The following is a 22,576-nucleotide window of genomic DNA, read 5'->3' as shown; positions in this document are numbered from 1 at the left end:
CCTAATTTGTAGTCCAAGAGCATATGTGGAAAAGTCAGGACAGAGGTTCTTAAAGGCTGACGGTTAGCAGTAATGAGAGATGTGCTTTATTCCTACCCTGATGTCAAGATAAATCATGTGTTCCAGAATTTTTCCTGGTTTCTTATCTACCTTATTTAGCCTGTTTTGCTAAAACAGATTAATACTTCTGCTTACATCGGTATGGGGATGGAGCCACAACCTGCAGGTTTGCCAGACTTTCCTGGCTCAGGAACACTTCCCAGTGGGTGCAGTTTGGGCTGAGAGCACCTACCTCTGACTTTTGAAGCCCTGTGTGCCAAGGAGGCATTAGTGCCGGTAACACCTGGGGTGTGCCACAGGGCTTCGTGGGCAGGAATCTAAAATTCGGTTGTAACTTGAATTAGACAACCCCAAATTTCTGGGGGCAACTTACATCAGTCACACATTGCTACACGTAGTGGCTGTGTATATGCAAATATATTAACACACGTGCACAGATTAAATGCCAGAATTTCTGTATAGCATCTAAGCATGTGCGTATTTATTTTACCTTGAGGTTGCACGTACTCTTCAATCAAACAAAACCCAACAGGGATGTCTTATTGGGAGACCCATGATGGAAGCACGCACAGGATGCCAGAGACACAGTAAAATTACCCTCTAAGCAATTTGAGTCTTCTGGAGGTTTGCTTTACACTGTAATTTAGCATTTCTGGTGTAAGCAACTCAGTCAGACCGACATTTAATTTCGATGGTTTGGAACCGTGGAGCCACTGCGAAGCTGGGAATAGCTGGCTGCCTCCGAGTCTGGTCCAGCCCGCTCCAGCAGCCAATTCCTGCCATTGGCAAGGCTGAAGGCTTTGACATCCCTTCTCCCCAGCTGCAGGACTAGGCGGCACATACCCACCGGCCACGTGGCCAGGGAGCTCGGCAGCGCTGCTGGGTAGAGCCCCTGAGTAAACAGGGTGCCTGGCATTAAGAGCACCTTTCGGACCAACCGATTGTTAAAGCTATCCTACATGATTATTAGTGCACAGGTGGTAATTATTAGTAGCAAGTAATTATTAAATTAGGCTTGAAAACCTTGTTGTGCCAGCTCCTGAATCAATACACCCCAGGAAAGACGTCCCTGCCCTGAGTTCTTACAGCCTTGTTCGGTGACTGCTCCCAGGGTGTGACCAGAAAAACACAAAATATGTTTCGAGTCTTAGAGTTCAGAGGAAATTCTGTAATAAGCACTTGCAAATCCCACGTGCCCCTCAGCCGCTGGGTACCATGACTCACAAAGGTGAGCTGCTCTCACAAAAACCAATTTTGGGAGAGCATCCCACCTTATAACAGATTTATAACAACCCAGGGGTTCCAAAAGCAACCTGACATGAACAATTTCATCTCAGCTCTGGGCTCCTGCTTGCTGCTTGCAACCAGCAGATTGCTGAGCTGGCCTCCATTACTATCCCTGGAGAGGGATAAGCATGTGCAACGTTTTGAAAGAAAGTGTGTAAAGCATTAAATAACTGCAAAATATAGCGAGACTAGGTGGTGACATACAGATGAGAAGCATCCTTTCACTGTGTTTGGCCTGATTGGAATTGTTTCTGTGCAGTTGTGGGGTGGATTAAGGACAGGGTTTGGATTACATAGCATCAAGGTCCCAGGGGACTACTTGTTCAAAGTCATCTTCATATAATCATTGCAGTGTACAGTGTAAAACAAGAAAACGATTTCAAGCCGTTCTGTCTGGATACATTTTCTCATCACAGAAATCACCACTAAAATTTTTAAGTGAAAAAAGTATCCCACTCCCACTGGGACAGACAGCAGCTTTCTCGGGCTATCATTAAAGACTATTGACAGGCTAAGAGGGCCCAAACCATCTTGAATGATGGCTTAGCGTGGCACACGTAAGGGCTCAGAAAGTCAGCCTGAGGAGGGCAACCCAGTTAGGATTCCTTTTGGGGGGCCGGAGTGGTCTGCACTCTACTTAGGCTGCTGCGCTGCTGGCCCTTTGCAGAGCGGGTGGCCCTTTCCTTTTGGGGTCAGGATCTCCTCCTCTTCTGCATTTCAAGTGAAGATCATAAAAAGGCAAATCCGCTTGAGGTGTGTATTTGTTGGCCAGTTGTGAAAACCCGCCTGAGCAGAAGCAAACCAGACACATGGGGTCCCAGTGTGGATCCTGGAAAGACGTCGCCGTGAGGTCATTTTGCAGGCCTGCTCGGTCAGAAAATCCATTTAACCTCTGTGCTGAAGAAACATTCATGTCTGGCTTGTTCTCTTAAAGCTTTGCCTTAGTTTATGAAATCTACTATGTTATTTTGCCTGGGATCATTTGTCCATTAAACATCAACATCATTATTGTTGAAGTAATGGCATTTAAAAGGTATTGCTCCAGGGATGCCAAATTAGATGAGGGTCACTGCCGTGCCAGGCGCTGTAGCGTGCAGATAGCTGCCTGGCTGGGAGGATTTCAGACTCTTTTTCTCTTAACCTCTTCCTACCAGACCTTCAGACGCTTGTTGAAGACTGACGACGACTGTGGTAGGTACTCTCAGCATCTGGCTGACCACGGAGGGGGAAATCGTTGCAGCCCTGTACATGTGGCTCATCGCACGTTGCTTTAAACGTTCAGCCTCAGCCCGACCAGAGCTACAGCCAGGAAGGTTAAGTAAACGTGTTCCAAGGGCACCACTAAAGCACCATGGAGAGCCAGCAAACACGTTAATGCACCGAGGTCCTTTTTCACAGTATTATGGAAGGCTGTTACTCCTGAATTGGGAAGAGGAGGCATCAAGGACATAAGCGGGCTTAATTTCTACAGCATCCACAGACTGGTCTATTATCTGTTACTGCTGATAGGGCTGGTGGAAACAAGTTGACCTGCTTCCTTCACCTTGCACCGTGATGATCGTTCTCTGATACAAAAGCATACCCACTGCAGCATACAAAAGCCAAAATATGAAATCTCTCCCACTTCATCCGAGGCCTCTCTGTGCTAAGAGGTTTCCAAAGGCCGCAGATTCACCACTGACTTCGAATACCCTTTAACTGTTATTAATCCTTCTAGGGTAATGGTGGGGGGAACTCCTCTCGGATCACACACAGCTGTGAAGTTAAACCCCTGTAGAAGGGTGCCTGGAGAAGCAGCCACGACACTCCACCTCCTGCAGAGACCACATAGGGGAAGGAGAGAGCTAAGCAGACAAAATTGTTCTGCTTCAAAACGGCCCCCAAAGGATGTCCTCGGTCAAGGTACTCCATGGCAGGTGAGTAAGTGGCCCTGAAGGGCCAAAGTTTAGTTGACAAAATTTGTTTCATCTCTTCAAAAAAGCTGCACTGAGCAGAAAGCTCAGAGGAGGAACACGTGTCAGATGTTAACAGCGATTACCTTTTTTCCAGTTAACAGTGCTCCCTGGTCCTACGCCAGACTTTTAGACAGTGTGAGCTAGTCTTTTATAATATTTGATAATATTAGTACCCTGTCTTAAATCCCAGGTGGTGGTAATGCTGTATTACTTATTTCCATTCTGTTACTTATAATTAATTTTGGGATTCATTAATGTACCTTTTCTACATTCTTAGAGGAGCTGAGGTGCTCTTGTTGCTGTGTGGTGTTAGCTGAGAAGCCAGTACCATCTCAGGTGTCAATTACTCACATCTCTGAGTTAATCTGCACTGTAAAACTGCCCTGCCATCAGTAACTTATTTAGATGTACCAAAGTAGGCGTGAAGGCATATGGGGAAATTCAGGCTCCTTCAAAGTCCTTGGCCATTGCCTTTCACATGTAGGGCTGCATCCAGGTCTCCTGCAAGAAGTGCTTCACCCCGATGTCCCAGCTCTGGTACCTAAGCCAAGGCAGTGATGAGCTGCTCAGACCATCTGTCTTCAAACTTCCAGGCCAAGGCTACCTATGGTGTTCATAGCAAAAAGTTGGTATCCTGATAAGATGAAAACCTTTAATAGAAGGTCTCCATACTTGTCCATAGCTTCGCTCCTAGAGTACATCGTTTCACACGGACTTCTGTAGGGCAGGGCACTAATTCCCTGGGCCCCGTACATTTGCTTAGCTATGAATTCACAGAAAAGATTAACAAAGCCAGCACTGCTTTTCTAACTATAAACTCCAGCTATTCAGGGCAAACGCTACTCGGCTGCAGTATCCCGGACTTAATCTGTTAGTTCCATTAGCTGAGTCCTCTCAAGGCAGAGCAACAAGAATGGCCTTTAAAGGACACAATTTGCCTTCAGAGCTATTTAGATGCTTCTCTGCCGGGCAGCTGTCAAGAACAGCATACACGTGGCAAAACTCACTTAGCAAACCAGGAAAGCTCATTGCAGCAAACGAGGCAGATGCGTGTGAGGCCTTTGCTTTCCCGGGGCCGTTTGCCCTGGCACCTGAGCAGAAGCAAATGCGTCCTTGCTGATAAGCATAGGCTTGCCGTGTGACCTAGTTACTCTACTCGGGCTCAGTGTGGCTTCTAGACAACTCCTGCCTCTAGCCCATGTGAGCCCTCTCTGGTAGCATTAACACACCTTGTTGTAGGTAAATGGCTGCAATACACTCTTGGAAATAATTATTTGCTTACTTTTAATGAGGCATACAGATAAATAAGCAGATGCTAATGTTGTTGTTAACATAATGCCGATGTGAATGTTTAACTCGCTCACTTAAGTGTAATTAACTGGTGGCAACTGGGTGAAGAAACTTCCAGTATCTCTTTTAAAGACAAAGATTTTAAACCAGATATGAGCAGTAAAAGCAGTAACAGTCTAGGCTTGCTCGGCTGACTACTCACACTCATGGCCAGAGTGCTCGGAAGGGCAGCCTGGTCTTGAGGCGCTCCCGGGAAGGGGAGCAGCCTGGAGCGTGCCACTTCCCAAGGAGCCCCTCGCGAGGCTGCAAACACCCCGTGGGGACATTGCCGGCCTAGAAGTTGCTAAACCTCTTCATTTGATTCCTTGCCTGTAACCTAGAGATAAGGTTCCTGCTGTGACGAATGCACAGGAGATGCATCATTAGGCTTCCAGTAGCACACAGACGGTGCAGTTGTGCTTAGCATATAAGATTGAGGTTGACTGAACTCAGCCTTTGCCAACCAGTATCTTAGCCTGGGGGTATCCCCTAATCATACCTTGGATACCATAGCGTAACTGCTGACAACGTTATATTAGTGCTATTTGATTCTCATGTTCTTACGTTGTGTACACTGAACACAGGACATTTCAAATTTCAAAGCACACCTGATGTAAATAAGAAATATAGTTGCTAGCAGGAAACAGCTGACAATATGCAGTGCAACTGGAGCATATGGAGAGCCAAATAAGCTCAGACTATAATAAAAGGCTAGCAGGAGCCAGGCACAGAGTCCTCTGCACCTGAGGGACAGGAAAACAATCCATAAGGAGAAAGAACAGTTATAGATAGGAGCTTTTTCTACAAAAGCAGGGCTTCTACTGGCCTACAAGGGATGAAGTTCAAAATGGGTTAACTGAACAACATGGACTTCTCAAGGAGTTAGGAGATTAGCCATCAAAACAGGTCTAGATGCAGCTGCTGATGATTAAAGGGTGACAACCTCAAAGTAGCAGGCGGCCATCAGGTGTCCTGAGCTATATCACATGAAAAATTTGGGCAGTGATGGTGGCCATCTTTGCTTGAAGGGTTGATTAGATGGCAAAGCTTGCAGGAATGCCCCTTCTGGTTATTCTTTTCTACTCTCGATTTACTGTTATCAGAAAAGCAACAATTCTCCTAGGTTAAAGCAAAGGTGACCCTGTTCTGCTGTCTTGTGAAAAAACTTTTCTGTCGTTACAACTTTCTCAAGGTTTGGTAAAGGCACTGAACAGCTGGAAGTCATGTTGTCTGTCTCCCTGGGGTTTTTTTTGCAGAGTTATGCTTTACTATCTGGTATCATCTGCTTAGTGTTACGTGCGTTCACTGCAAGGCTGAGAAAAAGAATTTTGTTGCAGGCCTTTTCTCTTATCCTTGGCTATATATCTCCTTTGCTGACTTGTGTCTCTTCCAGAAAAGTAACTGGGACCATCTAATTGAGTAAATAGTAGGTATTTGAAAGAAAGTAGATTTATATCACAAATTATATGCTTCTATCATCTTTCGTACTTCCTCTATACCATGTAGTAAGGTATTTTATGGAAGCATTAGGCCACAGTTCTAGAGCAGAAAAGTTCCTGGAAAAACATATCTTCTCAAAGGAAAACGGTTGTGGTAGTTTACAGCACTAGTTGCAGAAACCATGTTTGCCAATCTGACAAACTCCAAACAGCGGAAGTATCCCTATGGGAAGTGAATCTTTTTTTTTTTCTTTCCCCCCCCATAAGTTTCCCCATGGTTGTTTTAGGTTGTTTATATTGGAAAAGCATTTTGATCAACCAGTGCTGGTGGGAATTCTTTCTACCCTCACATGCTGTACCCCCTGCAGAGACTAGAAGAGAAGCAGGCAGTGGAAGAGGAGAATCTGGAGGGCAAAATAAACCCAGATTACAATAAAAGGACCAACAGGACCCATGCACAGGGGCCTCTGCACCTGAGAGAGAGGAAAATGATCCAAAAGGGACAGAATGAATTCCATTCCCCTTCTTGGATGGAGAATGTCTTCATTTTGTCAATATTCTCTTGTTTGCGCGGACATCTTCATGCTAACTAACCTGTCAAAAGGCTTGCTGTGCAAGATGAGTAGAAATATAGTCACTCCTGAGTATAGAAAATCACTGTGATCTTTATCACTTTCCCAGTTAATTCTGTGCTGATAATGGCTTGTGTCTCACTGCACAAAAACTTTATCTTGTATTGAACCATTACTCGATTCTGCCTGCCTTCCCTGAAAGACTAACGCAAATAATTCCTTCTAGGCAGAACAACCCACTGCTTGCTTAAGGTCTAAGTCCTGCAAACACTTAAGCTTGTATTTAACTGTGCTCTTGTTCCCCATCCCATTGACATCAGGAGAGCTGTTCAGACAGGGAAAATGAAGAATTTATGTGCACTGTAGCAATACTAAGTTTTGCCCTTGCTTTTGCTAACAGCCCTGGCTCTCCAGAGTGCCTGTGAAGGCAGGAGACTGTCCAAGCATAGATGATCCATGAAATAAGCTCTGAACAATTAAAGGGAAGTCCAGCTGTGCATCCGTGGGCTCTGCTTTCCAATGCTGCTTTTAACAGTGTAGCTAGAGCTGTTTAAAAAAACAAAAGTTTTCTTTGCAAGAGGGAGGATTTGTGTCAGAAAGATTAAATCACTCGGCAAAGAGGCACAAGCAAGCTTGGCTATGGGAGGGTTTCATTCCTCCTGGTGCACAGCTGCTGCAGAGAGACAAAGGCTTTAATGCCAGCTGCCGATAGGAGAAGGTCAAAGCCTTCGGCTCCGGAGGGAAGGCTCCCAGGCTCACTGCCTGCAGCATAACAGGGAGGCAAAGGCCGCTGAAGTGGTTGTTTCTGGCACGGTTTATTTGATATAACAGAAACTTAGTTGGAAAACACATAGCACAGTCACAGGCCATGTTAATACAAGTGGGGGGAAATAGATGCGGAGGCTGTTGACCATTAAGGTATCCCTGCGCTTGTCTGACAGCAGCTCATGATGAAGCTGACTTTGCTTTGGTTAGTCTCAGGTATATTGGCAGACCGTCGGAGGGTGAGGTTTGGGGATAAACCTGGAATCAGTCTTAATTCCTGTAGGGAGGCTGGTGTCAATCTTTGTTTTTATGGGGGACCTCTTGTTTTCATGTTGGCTGTTCTGCTACATCAGGTAATGCAGTGGGCTTCTCTCACTTGGAGGTTTTACTTATTTGGTCAGCGTAAGTCTCCCTGGAGCAGAAGTCGTCTTCCTTGGGAGAAGGGGGCTGAGTCGCTGCCCTTCTCCCCATGGCAAGTGACCACAAATGCCCAGGCCAAGCGAGCACACAGGGCTTTGTGCCAGGACGGGGAGCGGGTGTAAAGGGCTGTGTGAGGAGCTGAGAGCCATCTGCCTTTGCCTGGGAGCCACAGCCAGCCTGTGAGCCTGAAACCTGTGTCGTCCTGGTGAGGGTCGGGGAAGGTGCAGAGAGCTATCTGGTGACAGAAAGGCAAGAAACACCAAAAGCTGGGGAGGGAAAATTGATGTCTGGCTTTGGGCCCCCTTGCTCGGTATGGGGATGTAGTGCCAGCTTCACCAGACTGCCAAAAAGAGGGTGTTGGGGCGTTCTCCAGGTGGCGAGGAGGCGAGGGCTGCCCAAAACAAAGGCGCTCCGTCCTCGACGTGGGCACGCAGTGCTGTAGGGCTGCTCCTCCCAGGCTGCATCGTTTGCCCCACGCAGACACAGACACCTTCTTGGCATCAGGAATCTCTTTCCCTGGAGGACTTTGATTCTGTAGAGCACTAGAAGCATCGTTAGCCAACCACGGGGACACGTCCCATGGAGCTTGGTCACCTGTCAGCCTTGTCAGAAATTACTATGCTCGGGACTAGACAGACAGCCACAGTATAGCTGTGAATACGGTGTGATGGGCACGTCCCGAATGTACCTTTACATGTCAGATATAAGGATCCTTTACAAAGTGATACAGACCTCATCAACCAATTTAGTCTCCAACATAACCTATCTTAATATTTTCGTAACCATTAAAAGAGAAGCTGGTCCATGATCTTAGCTTTTATTTAAAATAAGTTGTAGTAGCTTTGTCATAAAGACATTTACAAAAAATTTCTTTCTTTTGCTTAAAATATTCTACAGAAATTCAACTTACTGAAACACAGCTCTTGGCCACAGACAGTTTTGGAAGGCCTTTTTCTCCCTTCAGAGCAAAGACTGAATTGGTAGGTGGAGCAACAACTTAATTTCTGAGTTTTTGGGACAATATTGCCTGACAGAACCAGGCTTTACATTTTTAACTTCATTGTTTGTGATAGCTGGTCATTCATGTCATTATAAGGGAAGCAACGTGCTACAAAACCAGACGTGGAGTATCTTGTACTGAACCTACATCAGTGGAAATGACCCTAAAGTGGACAAAATGGTAGAGAGCTGGACCTGTGAGTGCAAGAAAGAAGCACGTGGCACAGCCCCTCTGTTCTGTTTGCCCCGTCCTTCCAGAGGTGCGGCTGCACCTCGCCAACACATAAGTGCAGTACCAGGAAAGAGCCTCACGCCAACTTGGGCGTGACGCTGAAGAGGAAGAGTTCGGTGAAGATGAAGGGCATGGCCTTGGAGACACTGAGCATTGCCCGCGCTCCCCTTCCCCTCGACGGTGCATGAAGCACAGGCACGCGCGCTCGGGGAGCTCCCCACCGCCGGGGAGGGACCCGCTGCTGAGCTCCAAGGTGGGCGAGCACATGGTCCATCCTCAGAAAAAATTACTCCTGCAGTTCAGCTCAGTTTAATCTCTTTAATCCTTTCCTCAGCTGCCTGTTGGAACCACAGAGAACAAAGCACCTTTTATTTTTGCTAGGGGCTGATGAGGAATGGTGTCTTAACTCCAAACATCTACCCCGGAGGGAGACAGATTACCTCTCCAGCCTTACTTTGGCATGGAAGCACTAGCTGTGCTCCAACCACATTGATCCCTGTATAGGAACCACATTTGGCTGTGCTGCCTTCTGTTTTCTGCTTGCCTTTTAAGCTGAAGAATACATAGATACAGATGTTCATTTAAAAAAAACCCAAAAACCAAACAACATAACAAAACTGTGTAAATGTTATTGAAAATCTATATTTGATATTTTTCCTGTGGCCGTATCTTTTTCTCTCATTTCCTTCAATACTCCATTCAATTATTTACATACTGCATGTAAGTCTATCAATCAGTATGATACCTGCTGATATGGATATGGATTATGTTTTAAACTGCTCATTCATAGTGGGCGCAGCTTGCTTGAAAAATAGTCCCATTAAATTGCATTTGGACAGTGGATGTTAAGGCAGTACTCTCCGGTACTCAGTTCAGGCTTGAGTGTGCTGTGAGCAAGGGCACCGTCCCTCAAAAATCATATTTAGGAAGTTGAAAGCCTTCTAGGGCTTTTTTAATGCATGTTGTTGGGCAATTCAGTTCTTTACACTGACTGCGTGACCCAAGACACGGGGGAGCACTGTCGTACCTGAGCCTGGGATCTGCTCCAAGGGCAGGAGGTGGAGGAGGGCTTGCAGGCATCGGACCCAGGTCTCTGCAGTGACCTGTCTGTAACAGTTTAAAGTGCAATGCAGATGTCGTTGTTTTTTTGGGGGGGTTTTTTAGAGTTTAAAAAAAAATATGCAGACTGACCTAATAAGAAAATCCTAATTTTGAAATAAAGTTAAATGAGCCCAAATACTCCATGTACTAAATCAGATGAAAGGGAAATAAGGCTCTAAGTTTACCTTTCTGTTTATTATAAGACCACATGCAAAGATGAGTGACAGGCAGCGGCCCCACGCTGTTGGTTCAATAAACCAAGGCTTTGTGTGTCTTATCATGTTTAATTAAGGCCTGAAAAGCTTGTGGCCAACAATGCTTGTCATGGCCGTGTTCATTTGTAATTAGCATGTCAATCCTTTCTGCTTAACCGGCTGCCAGTCTGAAAGTCTATAGCAAGCCACCATCCAAAACACAGATTTTTGGATGCCGTTGGCCGTTAAGTCTTTTATGCCCCTGCTGAAAGAAGAGGTGCCCTCCCTGACATTCTTCATAAATATTCCTGACTCTTCTTGCCTCTGCTATTGTGTCTCGCTCGTGCAGGATTTGATTATTCATTTCTGAAAGCAATTTTAAAACATCTGGAAGCAATTACCTTGCTTTCAGGGTTGTTTTTTTTTTTTATACCTGACTTTTTTTTTTGCACTTCAATCAATTTCATTCAGGCACTGGGGACTCCGAAGAACCCCTTGCTGCGTATACCCCAGCACGTGTGAAATAAAACATCAGACTTTGCTTGCTGCCATAGGGCAGGTTTTATTTCAGCTTAAACCTTAGCTGATGTTCTCAGGCCTAATCCTGCCTCCCCTGTGGGCTCCTATATGGGGAGGATTGGCCAGGGCAGGCTGTGAAAGCTGGTGGGTTTCTATGCACTCGTCCAACAAGACCCGTGAGTCCTGAACCAAAAAGGATTGTATTAATTCACTGTTTTCTTCAGACCTCCTGCCGAGAAGGTGGCTCTGGGGCTTCTGCAGGGAACTCTCCCACAGGTCTGCCACGGACATCTCTATTACAGCCCCCTGTCCCAGCGTGACATCTCCCATTGAATCCATAAGGGGGTCTTTTCAGCCGCATCTGTGCAGATCACCCATAGCCTCCCTCCTGGTTTCCAAGAGCTGGTGCTAATAACAGCCGAGGGGAAAAATGCCGCCAGCTGCTCGCACCCTCGGAAAACCAGTTACTCCAAGCTGGTTGTCTGGGGCTCCCGGGTACCACCACAATCCAGCCAGCGCAAGGTCCCGTGCTTCTTTTCCAGGCTGTAGCCACCGTGAGTTTCAGATGAGAGTGGAGGACATGCCACTGCTGCCCATGAGAGGAAGTTTCTGAAGGCGCCGAGCGCTTTGGGTTGTATCCTAATACAGGAGCGCTTGTAGCCCTTCTCACACGATTCCCCGTCCTTGGCTGCCTGATTCATCAAATGTCCTCTTCTGTGAGCCCAGCCTGGCCAACAGATCCTGCTTGCAAAACCTCTGGTCCTGCGTGACTCCTTGTGCACCAGGGCTGGTACGGAAAGCAAACAGCATGTTACGCTGAGCCCCAGATGCTGCAGGGAGCATTTTTGACACCTGTATGTGTCCTCAGTAACTAGTCTCATGCTTATCATTCTCTTACGTTTTGATTTTTATTTTAACTGTTACTCAATGCATCCAGTAGAAATTATTAAATAATTCAGGGAGGAAAATTTACATAAAATTGCTGAGAGATTATTGCTGAACCATGTACTTTCTTCGTATTGAACAGACTAGGCTAAAGAAAGGGAAGAGTTTTTTCATTTAAAAGATTGCAAACACTTCTAACTTTCAACCATATAAATGGTAGAAAAGGGATAATGTACTATACACAACTCATTCTCTGAAAAAGTCATTTCTGTTTGAAAAAATATCTGATGCTGCATAGTTTGGGATTCTTACTTATTTTTTCTATTAATCAAATTCAATGGGGCTTTTTTTCTCTTATTAAAAAAATTTTGCAAGTTTTAAAATATACTTATTCTGCCTGATGGAAAAAAACGCATCTCAAAGCATCGTATCTTTACATATGTGTGTGTATATGCACACATATACCCAGTAAGTGCATATGTTATAACACACTTGTATATGTATATATTTCAATATGCTTCTAGATGCAAAACCACAAGGAAAATCCTCTCATCTCCTTGTCAGCTCTTTGTGTGTTTGACATATGTTTCTAATAAAGCAGAACTATGCAAAGGGTTAAATGCCAGTTCTGCTGGAGTCAGTGTAGCTTCTGCCATTAAGTTCTTGTAAGGCCAGAACTGTACTCCAATCTCTGCCCAGACCCGATTTAACAGAAATGTTAACATCACAGGCTTTCCCCATGGGTTTGGGTTCAGTGCTGACACCAAATAATCCATGACCACCCCCCCATCCGTTTCTGAATACTGTTAACAGCTTGAAAAGATCCTCTCTAATGTTATTAGAAAAAGAGAAAATATTTGCAATAATAATGTAATTTGCCATTGCTTATTGTCTTGTATTTTCTGCTATTGCAATATATTAAAAAATAGATATATTTCCTTATTTGCATATTATGTCAATTGAACACTTTTATACAACACATTAAATATGACTCTCTAGCTTTATCTCTAGGAGATGGAGCAAATATCCCAGGCTGAGGGTAACATAGGGCACTTTGCAAAGTGTCTGAATCCAGAAGTAATTTGGAAAAGCCTTGCTGCGTACCCAAGAGTAATTCTCTCTCTGCCTGCTTTTTGCTCCCCTCCTTCGATGGGAAAAGTTTGGGGGTTTTATTAGAAACGTTTCTGCTACCCATCCTAGTTTCCGAAACGGTTCTGTGTTAAAGCCAAAGGGAGACAGGAGACGTTTCCCTCCTCGCTGTTTGCGGAGCGGCCTCAGCATCAGTTTTGCCTGTGGAATGCAGGGGTACATCTGCTCCACATCAAAGTTCATTCCACATTTCCCCGCCCTCTGTCATCCCGTATTTGCAGTACATTCCCCACTCTTTCCTTAATTTTCCTTCCTTTTTTCCCATTCTTGGCAGGCTTCAAGGACACTGGAAACTTCACCATTGCATGTGTTACAAAACCAAAGAAGAATAGTCTTTGTTATTTGAAGATGATCAGAACATTTCTGATGAATTCTCAGCACCCTTGCATGTGGCCTGGTTTACTAATGCTGTTATTGATATAATTTCCAATATAAACTCTCTCCATCCACTATTTATTTTATTAGGTTTTGGTGAGCTTTGCTGCAGATCTCCAGATGGATTGCAGTTTAGATTACAAAGGTACCTTTAACCCTGCAACAGCAAACTTTGCTCTGTAAAACACAAGTTTTTCTTTTGTTTACAGTGCAGAAGGTGCCAAAATCCACAAAAAAGTGTGATAAACCTCAGTAAAGTTGACTCATCAGCATAGCACACGTTTACTAAAATGACATGCTGCTGAGCTCTCCGCTAGCATAGCCTGTTCCCCATAGAAGAAACATATGGACAGAGCTCTGCAGTATTTTTCTTGCAAGGGTGGAGCCAAAGGATTATTTGACTCTAGCCTAATTAACCTATGAAGCAGCAAGTGGTCAGAGTAGATTTTAAATGCCAGATAAATTTGTTGCCTGGTCTGCTCCTGGGTTGTAGTCCTCTGACCATCCACACTGGATGGGGATATTGAGATCCCAGGGTCCCTTTTAGAACAAGCTCTCCGGTTTCCCCCAGGACAATGTCTGTAGCTCATCTGCTAAAGGACTAACCCCCATGGGGAACCACACTGGGACTGCACTAGGTTCTGGTCCCACTCACCACCACAGCACTTTGTTACGCCCAGGCTGCTCCTCATGCCACGTGTTAGAGTTTGCAATGCACAACTTCAGCATTCTGCTTTTAAAACCACCACTCTGGCTGCAATACATCCATTTCAGGTGTGGTGAACTGAAAAATAAAGGTATTTTTGGGGTGCCACATCGGGCACAATAGAGCCAGCCACGTACTTTGCAGGGCAGGTGTCACCAGGCTGCACCGAGGGTGGCTGTGCCACTTGGCCTGGGCACTGGAGATCACGTCCTGCTGTAGGTGCTGTTGTGGCTGCAGAGATTTATCTGAAGATATTGAAAATTGCCCCACCAGTGATGCCAGGCAGCATTATTCCTTCCTGTTGCACAGTGAAATACGTAACAGCCCCGAGCATCAGTTTTGCTGAACTTGACTTCTGTGGTGGGCACATAGGTAATCAGAAAAGCTCTGAACATCCTCCCTAACAGGTTACCCCTGCTGAAGGCTGCAGTGTGCTGGGTTGATTTGTTCCGTGTGAGCCTTTTGGTACCAGAACACAGCAGTGATGGTCACAGCAGGCCAATAATTAGGTCTGCTTATAAAATGCTCTGAGAACATAAGATCTTTTTCTTCTGTTCACACAAACCAGCTTGCTCATCCATAGCTAATTCCCAAATGACTTCACTGTTTGTCCCCAGCTCCCTTACCCTTTACCAGTTTCTGCATGCATAATTTGCATGAATTTGAGACGGGAGATGAAGACACAATTTTAGTTTTATGCAAGCTCTTGGATTAGACTTTGGCATAGGAAGCTCAAGACCAAAGGCCCAGAAGGGTCAGCTGGGTCCTACTTCATCTTGCCCATCTTTTGTCCTCTTCAGGCTTTTTAACAGCTAGCTCTCTCGGAGAACAGACTTGAGCCCTGGTCCTTTTTCTTTCCCTTCTGTTGCCTTTCTTGTCCGGGAAGGCCACTCACCGCTGTAACACTTGATCAGCCTTCAACAGCTTAGCCAGCGTGACAAGGACCATTGCAGCGCTGAGGCCGCTGTAAAGCTAGCACGGGAGAGAGTCTGTGGTTCTTCCAGGACTCGTCAGGGGTGTGCTTTTTTGTAATTCCCATCTGCATTACATTTTGTGCCTCCTTTTCCAGTCTGCTTTTGTTTTCAAGAAAACATAAACACTTTGTGCCATCGCGCTGCTTTTCTTGTCTATCATTAGGCAAGGGATAACTGGTGAGAATCCGTTGTGGGCATTCACCGAGTCCCCTCTGAGCTCCTCACTTCTCTGCCTTCGAATTTTGGGAAAAAAGCCCTCCTGATCCCTTGTGCCTGTGAAGAAACATTTCAGTTTTAATTTTGCCTTTTAGGTTATTCTGCTCTCCATCCCACTGCTGGTTTCACAGAACACAAATAGTTGGAATATGCCATCTACGGGCCTGAGGAAGGCTTGCAAGCTTTAATACTTGGTTATACAAGGCTGTTCTGCTATTTAAAGAGGGAGGCAAGATGTATATTTCATTAAAGAAGTAATGGCAATGTTTGGAGGCAACTCCCAGCCCTCATCTTAAACCACTCGATTCTAAATATAAACCCGCATGGCCATGCAAGTGCTTCCTGTTAAGAAGCAATATTGATTTGTGTCCTATTCGATAGCACTTTACACCACAGATAGAAAGGAAGAGCAGGGAAAAAAAAAAAACTTGCCTGATGCTTTTTTTTGCTAAAGTATCAATGTGTCATTTGTATGGATTAACAGCTGACTTCATACAGCTCCTGCAGAAGTCCTGGCTGCTGAGCCAGCCTAAGCTTGCCTACGACCAGAGTTGGACTTTCTGTTACTCCTCTCAAAGTCACGTTCGGGGATAAATAAGGCTCATTTGGCTGGCAGCACCTTTTTAAGTGAAACAGCATTTTGTCCAACAAAAGGCTGCAAGGTGAAGACCTCAGATACAGCTAACAGGGTTCTGCACAAAGAAAGCTTTTCCTGAAAGTGCAGAGCATGACAAATAGTGAGAAATCTCAGTAACTGTAGGCAACCAAACCTCAGCAGCAGCAAGAGGTATTTAGGAGGGGACAGGCTGATATTCTTATTCATGAGGCTGACTGACTGCCTTTCACACTGGAGCTGCCCAAGGATCAGTAGAGCCAGAATCCAGCCTTGATCCATGGTGTGCACTTCAGCGACAGACCGGGGAGAACAGAGGATTTCAGGCACACGAAGTAGTCAGTGCTCCACATGATTCGTGGTACTTACCCATGTGCACGCTTTTAGCCCAAGGTAATTTGAGTTAACCTTCAATGAGAGACGGTTAGCTGATCAACTCAAATCACTTGAAGTTTGTCTTGAGCTTAGAGCATGCACAGGGACACTCGTTACGTACAAGCATGATCTGTGGTCAGCTCTTAACATCTCTGGGCATGCACTTCCCCACACCACCCAGTGCCCCAAATTCTGCTCTCAGTGACATGTGCCTATAAAAACAGACACATCATGGACTGAGATCAGCGGAAAGTGGTTGATGTCCCAGTTTATGTCATGGCCACCAGGAACTGACCCAGTGAGACAGCAAGAATATCAGCCAGCGCTTTCAAATTTGGAGTCCTCGGTGCAGGCCCCGAGATCTATATTTAGCACCGTTTGACAAATGAAGGGACATTGTCTGTCCAGCACCCCTCAAGAGAAAGCAACTTACTTAGGTTTTTAAATATTCTAGGCATTCAAGTCAAAGAGGACAGCTGTTACTGTCTCCTCAGAGGTTGCCTGTCAACAGTATGTCAAGCAAAGTCTTTCCTGGGATGAGCCTGTTGCTTTGCGTTCGAGTTCGCCTTCAGCCTGTGCGGTTTGTTCACCGATGCCAGAAAGGTTGTTCCCAGAACAAAAACAAACATAAAAATCCCCAGATCCTCATGGGTAATAATAATGCTCAGAATCTATTTCCTAAAAAATATTACAAAGGCACGCAGTAGAAAATGCAAACTAGTCAAGAGATAGCCACTAGCAGACACTTCACAGGGGACACAAGACACCAAGAATAAGCAAAGGAAGGGGCCCCGGGCCAGAGACTCTCAACCTGCTCAGGCCACAGGCATAAGCAACCTCTGAATTAAATCTGCTGCCACCTTCTTGGCTAAGGCTGACTTTCACTGACATGCTGGTGTGGCTCGCTGGATGCTCCCTCAGAGCAGAGGTGATGCAAAGCCCAGATGTCCTTCTCAGCCAGCCTCCAGGTGGTTCTCGGTTAACCCTCCCAGTGATGCTATCTGGGGGCTAGTGGCCTTGAGAAATACTAAGTCAATTACAGTCACTAAAGAGAAGGACAAGGCTGAAAGGAGAAGGTTTTAAAGGTGTGTGAGAGGTTTCTATAAATAGCCAGCTAATCTACAGGGGGCAGCCGCTCTGCACTCTCGCTCAATTGTTTCTGAATAAACATGTTCCTCAGCAAAGTGTGATATTGATTCTCCCACACTTGGTACCTGCTCCCTTGCTTGCCACAGACACCACTGCCATTAGGCTCCTCATGCACCTACAGCTTATCCATCATCTTTGACCTGCTACTCTCTCCCTTCACATCCTCAGACACTGGCAGCGTTTAAATCGTGCCGACTTTCTGCACACCTTCTTACTCAGCTCATAGGCACGTCCAAATATTCAGCTTTCTCTAATCTCCTACACACCTGAAAGCTCTCCTCCAGGCTCATATTACTTTCTTTGCATCTCTACCATGGCTCCCACTTCTCAACGGCATCAAATACATGCATTTTCAAAGCCCTTTCATAAGTGAATTAAGGATCTAGTCTCCCTTTCTGGATACAGACAGGACTCTTGAAGATCTTCAGTGATGGGCAGAGCTGCTGCGAGGACTGTGGGTGTCCACTGCTTGTAAATTAAAAACCTGAAAGAATAAAATGATAGTTACTAGCTGTACTAAAATGAGTGCCAGCGCTCCTCCTCATCGCATAGCTCCACGAGGAGTTCCAGGGATAACCATGGGGAGACTCGTCTGAGCCGCACAAGCTGCGTGTCTTCCCTCCCTCTTGTCTTTCCCCAATGAGTGTAACTCATAAAAGAAGGAAAGCGAGTGCAAGGAGGGTGTCGGGATCTACCACAGCGTTTGCTAGTGCCCATTTGGTGGATCTCGAGATCCGTGCATTTGTCCGTGCCTGTGTCTCGAGAGCCGTGCATTTGGCTGGAAGCAGCATGGACACACCACCACCGGCACAGCTGTGAGGGATGAATGTTGTGCCGCCACGGCACTACGAGATTCGTGCTCCAGCGAAGCACCGGCCTGTGCTCCTGCAGAGGCCCAAAGTTACGCGGGGAAAGGCTTCCCCGTGCGTCAGCTCCAGCTTCCCCTTTGTTATTCACAATTTGTTAGATGGGGCAGGTAGTTCACTGTGGAGCTCTGCTTTTCAAATCCATATAGTTGCCGGGAGTGATGGTTACGTTATTATGCCAGGCGCAGAGGGGTAAATAGGAGTACTTGGCTTTTTACCCACAAATAAACATTTTTCTGGCACATGTGTTTGAAGTAGCCATCCCAGCATTTAGGTTTCCTTATTGCTTAATTCCAGTATTTTTCCTGTGGGTTGGTTTAGGAACACTGAGGAGAGAAGGTTCATAATTTAGTAATTACTGTAACCTTTCCACGGACAGAAATGAGGTATGATCCTACATGTGTGCTTTTAGGTGGGACACAGGAAGGCAAAAAAATAGCATAGAATAGCATAGAATAGCATAGAATAGCATAGAATAGCATAGAATAGAATAGAATCAAATCTCAGGTTTGAGACACCGAAGATTTTTCCACAATGGCTCACCTTTATCCACTATAAACGCATTCCTCCAGATGCATGCCTTAAGTGTGATATGTGTAAAACATAAATCTAAACCGTATGCTGTGAACTCCTGCGCCTAAAATATCCAAGAGATCACAGGATAGAAATCTCATTACGGCCTGATGGCTGTTGTGCAAAGGCTTTAAGTTCATATTTTATTCTTACCCTAACCATTGCGGACGTCAGATGGAGAGCAGAATGCTAACGTTTCATTCACTTGGCAGGAGACGGCTGTATATCCCAGCCCATTCAGCGCGTACATGTTTTGCTGCTTGATTTGTGGCTGGCTCTCTTCCCCCGCTGCATTGGCGCAAACACCGGCGAAACCCAACATTTCCAGCCGGCTGGGCGTACAGTGGATGAAGCAGCAGCTTATTAAAAGAACAGCCCTTGGAAGCGTGAAGCAATTAACGCCTTCGTGAGGGCGATAAAAGCAGTAAGGGCGGTGGGGACACGGGAGCTTCCCGAGGTCGCAGCAGGGCTGGGGCGATGCTGGCGGCGGAGCCCCCAGCTCCCCCCTCCAGGGCTTGGCTCCGGGCACCTCTGCCCCGGCTCAGCGCTGCACCCACCGCCCGGAGCACGGGGCAGGCACTGCTCTCGGGTGGCACGGCCCGCCCCGGCTCAGAAACAAGCACTTTGGGGTTTAATTCTGCTTTCTTTGACCGGTTCAGATTCATGCAGCGGTACCAACCCACCAACACTGTAAATAAAAGGGAGACGTGAAATTGTGGGGGCTTTAGGGTGCTACTACAAATGATGATTTATTTTCCTTTATTTTGTGGTCTCACTGGCACGCTGCCTGTCTCATTTTACAGTTAAGAAATGTGGACCTCCATCACACGGTGCTTGTCACCTAACTCCAGACAAGCTCCGACGTCTCCCCTTGTTACTTCTAAATGAATAGAACAGCAGAAATGCTGGTGTATATGGAGGAATTACACACATCTTGTGATTTCTAAAGAACTACATCTTTATCTGGTCTTTACGGAGGAGAAGTTTTGCTGCTCCAGGAGCCCTTGGATATCTTCTGCCTGGGGCTCGGTGGATCCAGGTGGTACCCAGTGCCTCCCTGCACCTCTGTGCTGGGCTCTCCATCTGCTCTGTAAGTTTTACCAGTGCCAGAAACTCAGAAACTGTAATTTATGCTTACTCGTGAGAACAGGCAGCACCTGCAACAAGAGCACCTCCTCCCAAGTAAGAAACTTTCCACTTTGCAAGGTGATCAGTCCTGCCCACACCGTGGCGCCTGATTTGGAGTTGCCCAGTTTAAAAGCTTGCACCGTGCTTGGTGATACCCCGCTCCGAGCCCTTCAGCGCATTGGTACAAGCCCAGCCGCAGGGCAAAGGATTAAGGCTTGCGCTTCAGGTGTGCAATAATGCTCTACTCAGCAGAGGCTGTAAGTCCCAACGAAGTCAGAGAGAGATGTGCTAAAAGTTAGTTAGGTGCTTCCATACATTACAGAGTGAAACACCAGTCTTCACCGTCGTGTAATCGAGTGCAGCAAGTGCTTCATGGACATAACTTCATGGGGATCGGTGAGAATGTGGATAGAAAGTGCTGGAGCAGGCAAAACAGAGTAATATCAGTCTCAGAGGAAAAATCCTAAGGAAGAGGGAGTAGAATAACACTAGGTTATTTTTTTAAGTTATTATTTACCAGAAAAGCCAAGTGTCTATTTGAAATTAACAGCAATATTGGTCAGAAAATCTCCTTAAATCCACTGGAGTCAACAGAAAAGAGGGCCTGGCATTGAAATGTCTGCCAGATCAGATTTCATGTCCGAATAGGAAGCTTGATTTGGGATTTAAAAGGATAGTCCATACCAAAACAGGGTAGTCCAAATGCCATGTTAAAATATAGAATTATTTTTTCCTCCCTGTTCCCACTCTTGCAAAAAAATGGTAGGTGGGGTAAATGGTGTATGGCTCTTTCCTGCCTTGGATGCTTCTGCTGCTGGCTGGAGACGGCGCAGTGCTCCTTGGAGCTGGCAAAGGCAGGAGGAATTCCTTTCGTAACATCTGCCTACGTGAGGGTCCTGGAATTTGCATCTTCCCCAGCCTGCTTTAGCTCACCTCACTGCCTTCTTGGCATTCCCCTCTTGTCCAGGAGATAAGAGCACATTTCCAGAACCAGTTTTGCAATTACCCGTCTTCTAAGTTTTCTTTCCTGACCTTTAAAGGGGATGCACCGAATAAATGCCTTTGTACAAGAGCCAGGCTTTCTGCTGGGTGGCTGTTTCAAAGGAGCAAATATGATCTTTTCATAAATACCATGTCAAGTCCATGTAACTCGCAACTTATTTATAACAGTCCTAATGCACACCGTGAAAGCCAGGGCTAGTGTTGCACAAGAACATTCATCTAAAGCATTTCAGAACTGCGAAGCAAGGTAGACAGCTAAATTTTTGAGCAAGCTGCTTAGCAGTTGTTGAGTTTAGCTTTTACTTGAGTTTCATGAAGCATTTAAAACTATTCAGAGTTTAGAAGAAAATGATAAAAATATTGCAGCCTGTGAATTATTTGTTAAGCATCTGGTCTTGGCATTCAAAACCCAAACTGGTCACCTAGGTACAAGGACAGAAAACTCTTCTGTGACGCTGAGTGTATCGGTTTGTCCCTATTGACCAAATATTTCAAGCCTCCTTCAGAGCCTTTTGGGGTTCACACATCCCCACAGGGCTCACCTGAACTGGACAGAAAACAGCTTTAATGAAAAGCTTACCCAGCTTTCCCATACTTTGCTGGCTCTCACGATATCCTCAGGAGGAAAAAAAAGGCCCCTTTCCTTTCTTTGGTGTGTATCGGCTCCACGCTTGTGTCACCAAACCCGGGCAGTGGGAGGCCAAAAGAAGCCCCTTGTTTTACTGAGCAGCTTGGCATGGACCTGGGGTGCCCTTACCTAGGCGGTGGTCAAAAAGTAGTATTTGTTGGGAAGCACGGCAGGGTCACAAGCATCATCGCTTCGGTTACCCCTTCATTTCCCAAATACGGCGGTGTATGGGACGATTTTGCCCAGTGTGGAAGAGCCATGAATTCAGAGCATCACGCCCTGTAGCTGGTTTCCCTGCTATACACGTGTAGCGTAAATAGCTAAATCTTTCTCCACTCATCTATCTCCCTCTGGTGCACACATGCGTGGTAGGCTGTGAATCTTGAGGAGGTGGTGGGTCCCAGTGCTTCAATGCAGTTGTGTTCAATGCTTTTGCCCACATTTTCTGCAATGAGAGCTTAGCATGTAGCTCTACCAGATTAGGGCTGAATATTTTCTACTTAGTAGAAGCAAAGAAACCACCTCAGCTGTTTTTTAGTCCCATTGGGTGTCCCTCGGCATTTTTACAGGGCTGGATGCTTCTTAAAAAGGTGGCCCTAAGACCTTTCGTGGAAGCAATAGAGATTCCTGCTATTTGTGCGTAAGATGTGAAAATGATCAAGGTCCTCTCTGTCTGCTGTTGTCCCATGCAATATCAATAGCGTTTCTACATCCTGAGACAAAGGCTGGCATACCAATACCAAATGCATGAGGAAAAAAATAGCTAATGAGCAAACTGCATAGCACGTGCTTCACTCTGTGCTTTCTGAATAAACGCGCGTAGACAGATCTTAGTCTGAAAGGCTCTGATGTAACATACATCGCCGCTGAGGCTGAAAATACATGTGTACTCTTCATCTCACACAGCCTGATTTTGTTTATTGAGACACAGTAGGTGCTGGCACTTGATGCGTAGCTTTCACCTTTAAATCTTCTGACTTTCATAACTAGTGGCTAGACAACCTCCATTACTTTGGCTAGATTTAAGCATCAATTCTTTGTGGTGGTGGAAGTATTTTAAAAGGA

Source organism: Mycteria americana, chromosome 2, assembly GCF_035582795.1.
Source record: "Mycteria americana isolate JAX WOST 10 ecotype Jacksonville Zoo and Gardens chromosome 2, USCA_MyAme_1.0, whole genome shotgun sequence".
NCBI classification, from domain to species: Eukaryota; Metazoa; Chordata; class Aves; order Ciconiiformes; family Ciconiidae; genus Mycteria; species Mycteria americana.
This window is presented reverse-complemented; position numbering follows the sequence as displayed.